The sequence below is a fragment of the Bidens hawaiensis genome, unplaced genomic scaffold, assembly GCF_021521415.1.
Source record: "Bidens hawaiensis isolate Kalapana, Puna unplaced genomic scaffold, B.hawaiensis_p1.1 tig00029000_1, whole genome shotgun sequence".
Classification (NCBI taxonomy): Eukaryota; Viridiplantae; Streptophyta; class Magnoliopsida; order Asterales; family Asteraceae; genus Bidens; species Bidens hawaiensis.
The window spans coordinates 86,385-92,264 of NW_027505140.1; the positions used below are offsets into that span (position 1 = coordinate 86,385).

Genomic DNA, 5,880 nt, shown 5'->3' on the forward strand with positions numbered 1-5,880 from the left:
TTTAGTTTATAATTCTGTTATGAAAGAAGACTGCTTATACAGATAATTAGTCGGGTTTAAACAAAATGAAGCGTGTACAAACTTACTTCACATTGGTAAGATTTTCCCTGGTCTTTACTAGGGGTGTGGAATGATCGATTCGGTTCGGTTTTGGGCTAAAACCGAATTAAAAATAAAAATGTTGTTTTCTTTAGTTTTTGAAAATCTTTCGGTTTCAATTTTTCTATGTTGCAATTTAGGGCATGAAAATTTTGCGCCAAATTAATATGTCGGCCAAAAATATGAAACTGGATCTAAATTATTTTTTGTTAATTAATAATTAATTGATTATTATATATTTGTGCTAGAATATTTAGGTTAAACTATCTATTAAACCAATTCAAATTACTTCAAATTTAAAATAAAAAGTAAAAAATCTATAAGTTTAGTTTCGGTTCTTTCTGTTTTAGTTACATGCAAAACCGAACCAAAAGTTCGTTTTTTTACCAAAAACTTAAGGCACACAATAATTTTTACTGAATATTAGTCAGCAGAAACCTTGATTTTGGGCAAAGTCATGAAGTTTTAAGAAACCATGTTGTTGTCAAATTTGCATCTAGACACACTGTGAAAAAATATCGTTAAATTAACAACGTTGTCCCTGCAAAACTCACTCACCGTTTAAAAAATAGGCTAAAAAGCCATTGACTTTTGTATCTTTAAGATACACTCAGACAGATCAGCTGATCAGATCTAAATCACCACTCTATTCCCATTCCATTCCCTCTTCCAATACTGGATTTTAAGGTCAGTAAGTTATAGTTTTTGAAGGCTATGCTACATGTTAAACTCATGCAGTTGCTAGTTCTAATCCCATGCCTTTAATTTGTGATTATGAAAAAAAGTCAATGATTATTAATCTTATTTTCTGATTTTGCTATTTGTTATTTTGTGATATGAATCTGCTAATTGCAATTGTAGATTTCTTTTGCTCTTGGTCACCCTTTAATTAGTCTTGGTTTAATTCATAGTTGCAGACGAAATGAGCGATTTTGAGATTGGACACTCAGTCAAAATTCTTCTTGATCATGTAAACACAGAACACAACCACACAAATGCAACTTCACCGTCGATTTACATGCTATCTGGTGCACTACGAGATATGAGCCCAAGTTCTTTCAACCCTCGTCTGGTTTCTATTGGACCTCTGCACAGGCATGATGAAAATGTGCAAGCCTTTGAAAGGCGGAAAGCAACTTATCTAATTAATCTAATGAGTTGTATAGATTGTCTGCAAGAGCAAGTATTGAAATCATGTATGCGGAAGGTGTATGATTCAATGGTACAAATCAAGGCATGCTATGAAGATCATGTGTTTATGAAATGGAAAGATGCTGAAATTGCCCAAATGATGGTTATAGATGCGTGCTTCATACTCGAGTTCATTCTCTTGATTCAGGAATATGATGGCGAATCAAATTCAAAATTATTGTCGCTATATCAATATATAACGCAGGACTTGATGTTGTTCGAAAACCAAATTCCTTTCTTTATTCTTGATCAAATATCACAGTGCACTGTAGCGGAATTTAGGCCTAATGTACCCCTTATTAAACTTATCGATCCACTTCTATCTTTTCACAACCTATTTGAAGCACATATAGATACCAACAATATTTCCATTGATACCACTCATCATATTCTTAGTCTTCTACATGTATGCTACAAGCCACCTTATAATATTGCAAACCAATTCAACAGGTCAAGAATTCCTTCGGCTGTAGATCTAGATAGGGCAAGGGTTAACTTAAAGCCTAATAAAAATCCTACATGGTTGATGGGGATGGAAGTGACCTTATCTAGGTTCACATGTTTTTTTGGGTCTTAAAGTAAGCCTACTCTTAGGATGCCAGTATCTGTTGGTGATTTCATGATAGGTAAAAGAAGAATTAACAAATAACAGAAGAAGAATTAACCAACTTTTGCCTACTCGTTTATTCGCTTCAACAGTATTTAGTACAACCATTCAATAACGAACCTAACTGACTGTTTGTTAAACTAATTACAAGAACACTCCTCTATCTTACGAGTATTACAAACTAGTCCTTCTATTTCAAACTATTACAATTAGGACCCTGTACTTTCTGATACGTAACAATACCTTCCCCATATTGAAATCCCTGACCCAAGGATAGCTATAGCTTGAAGTCTGGAAATCTGTACTGAAATTCATCACTGAACTCCCATGTAGCATCACAAATTGGAAGGTCTTTCCATTGTACTAGAACTTGGCCTGCAACTCTGTTTCGTCTTTTGCTAACTCTTCTGTCCAATATCTTCAAAGGTTGCAAGGAAAACCTTGGAGCAACAGTAGGTATTATCGAAGCATGTGTTGGAGGACCTGTTGCTTTCTTTAGTAACGACACATGAAAAACCAGATGGATCTGAGCTTCCTTTGGTAAGTCCAATCTATAGGCTACAGACCCCACCCTTTCCACTATCAAATAGGGTCCAAAGTACTTAGGAGACAACTTATTATACCCATTTGGCCTTAAAGAAGTTTGCACATAAGGCTGCAATTTAACATACACCCAAGTACCTGCATCAAAGCTTCTTTCATTTCTTTTTTGATCTGCATACTGTTTCATTATGTTTTAGGCTTTGTGAAAAGCTTCTTTTAGTACCTTTAAGGCGTCTTCTCTATCACACATGATATCATCCACCTCTGCTATATTAGAGTCTCTATGAACATAAGGAACATGCAAAGGTGGGGCATACCCATACAAAGCATGGAATGGTGTAGTCTGAATAGTAGTATGAAAATTGGTGTTGTACCAATATTCAGCTAGTGACAACCATCGATCCCAAGATGTAGGCTTTTGTAACACCATACACCTAAGGTAGGCCTCCAAACATCTGTTCACTACTTCGGTTTGTCCATCCGTTTGAGGATGGTATGCAGTTGACATGTTGACTGAAATACCTTGAATTCTGGTAAATTCCTTCTAAAACCCGCTTAAGAAAATGGTATCTCTGTCTGACACAATTGTAGAGGGCCACCCATGGAGTTTGTAGACATTATCTACAAAAGCCTGAGCTACAGAACTTGCAGTATATGGATGTGTTAAAGCCATAAAATGAGAGTATTTTGTAAGCCTGTCAACTACCACAAAAATGACCTCTTTGCCCCTGGATTTAGGTAAACCCGTAATAAAATCCATACTAATGTCTGAGAAAACAAAATCTGGTACAGGTAACGTTTGTAATAACCCCGGGTAAGCCACCGTCTCAGACTTTATTTGGTGACAAATACTGCAATTTCTTACAAACTCTCTAATTTCCTTCAGCTGCCCTTTCCAATAAAACATGCTTTTTAATCTTTGTTGAGTAGCATGCACACCCGAATGACCACCCAAAGCTGTAGCATGGCATTCTTTAATAATATCATATCTTAAGCTTGAATCTTGACCCACCACCAATTTATTCTTTCTCCTAAGGAGTCCATCTTGCCATGTAAAATGGTTTGATGAATACCCTTGTTTCAAATATGAAATTTGTTTCTGAATTACAAGGTCCGCCTCCCAAGACTTCTTAATTCTATCCAAAAATATTGGTTGGAAGGAAAGAAGTGTTAAGTTGAAAATAGATACTCCTTGTACTCTAGAAAGAGCATCAGCAGCCACATTTTCACAACCTTTTTTTATATTGTATCTCAAAGTCATAGCCCATTAATTTCACCAACCACGAGTGTTGCAGGGGTGTGGTAATTTTCTGGTCAATTGAATGTTTCAAGCTCTTCTAGTCTATCTTTATAATAAAGTGGCAAGTGATAAGATAGTAGTGCCATTGCTTAGTGGCTAAAATAATAGCCAAAAGCTCTTTTACATAAACAGACAAGGTCTGTTGTTTCGGAGATAAGGCTCTACTAATAAATGCTAAGGGGTGTTTCCCTTGATTTAAAACAACAAGATCATGCGTTCGTGTTCTTTCAGAGTCTTATCGACCTCTTGTTGACGAGTGTTAACGTTGGCAGCCATTGTTGACGCGAATTAGGTTTTGAACGAAATTAGGGTTTAGAATTGACGAATTGTAGGGGAAAATTGATCGAACTAATGATCAATTAGGACTGAACGGAACTGAATTTGTTGAATGAATTGAAGGAAATTGATCGAATCAAAGATCAATTTCAAGAAATGGAAACGAACTGGAAAATAACTGGAAGTGAGTAGCGATGGTGGAAGAATTAGGTCACCGGAGCTCCGACGGATCGGTGCTCTGATACCACTTGATAGGTAAAAGAAGAATTAACAGAATAACAGAAGAAGAATTAACCAACTTTTGCCTACTCGTTTATTCGCTTCAACATTATTTAGTTCAACCATTCAATAACGAACCTAACTGACTGTTCGTTAAACTAATTACAAGAACACTCCTCTATTTACGAGTATTACAAACTAGTCCTTCTATTTCAAACTATTACAATTAGGACCCTGTACTTTCTGATACGTAACATTTCACCGAGGCGATTTTAAGAAATCTCATAGCTAGCATATGAGCAGTCAGGTATAACTCGTAGTTATGTTACATCATATGCTTATGCCATGGATATGCTTGTGAATACTCAAGAAGATGTTGCTAAGTTGGTAGACTCAGGAGTTCTTGCCAACTACTTGGATTCAAATGAAGAAGTTGCTAATATGATTAACAACATATGCAAAGAACTTGTGTGGGCAGATTTCTTTTACGACGAAAAACAGTTGGAAACATTGAAGACGCACACCAAGGGTTACTGGCAAAAAAATATGGCCTGGCTAAGACGTACTTACTTTAATAGCCCATGGCATATGATTGCTCTGTTTGCTGGAATCATCCTATTTGCTCTAACAGTGGTTCAGACTATTTTTACTGTTAAGTCTGCCTAAAGCTACAACTAGATTCCTATTGTTAGTTTCCTCTTTCTTTTGTTGTTTACTACTATACTATATACTTCGCAATTTTCACCTATACTAGCTAAGAGACGTTTTTATTTATTCAAGTTTGGCTGAACTAATTTCAGTATACGAATTCTACGCCTCCCCCCCCCCCCCCTCTCTCTTCTTAAGATCAGAAAACCAGTTGAGTAGGACGTGTTTGAGTTCGGAACGGGTCGATTGAAGAACGAGTTACTTTGGTTGGGGTTGAAACGGATTTTATATGTGTATCTGAACACTTGATTAATCATCTTTAGTCATTGAACAAGCATGATTAATACAACAAAGTGTTAAATGAAAAATATATGTTAAGATTGAAGATGATGCATATACAAGGCCAACCCATTGAAGATTAAGATAATCTTATGAATGAAGAAATGTAGTTTTATGAATTTAAGAAAAGTTGATAAACTTATTTATACAAAACTGTCTAAATAAAGATCATAGTGAACCATTATTGTTGACGCACACTATCTTGATATAGTGTGTAACTTATTCATTCTTGCAATATTGAGGGCTATTAGAGAGTTGTTCTAGTGATTAGTTGATAGAAATGAATCACTATCTTGATATAGTGCTAGATATAGAGTTTATCATTATTGAGAAATTACACAATCTTAACACAATGAACTATCGAAGAATTGTAGACACGCACTATCTTGATACAGTGTGTTGAAGACGACAAATTTTTTATATGAAAAGTAAATCATGTAACAGGTGATCCCTACCATTTATGGAGACATCTCCTGAAGAAACAATCAAAAATCTATTTTGCGTTAGATTCAAGACCTTGTTTTCTTATTCCATTCACTATGATGCTAAAAATATGAGTTGGTTGCAAAATAATTCTGCAAATCTTGACAAACGAAACAACTATTTTTGGAATTTCAGAACTCATTTTGCTCTTTTATTTTGAGACGTTATCATTATT

General features: G+C 35.4%; 1 pseudogene; it reads left to right on the forward strand.

Annotated features, from left to right (window-relative positions):
* The first annotated feature begins 1,021 nt into the window (after positions 1-1,021).
* On the forward strand, positions 1,022-4,901 carry LOC143611015 (UPF0481 protein At3g47200-like; annotated as a pseudogene).
* Positions 4,902-5,880: the final 979 nt, after the last annotated feature.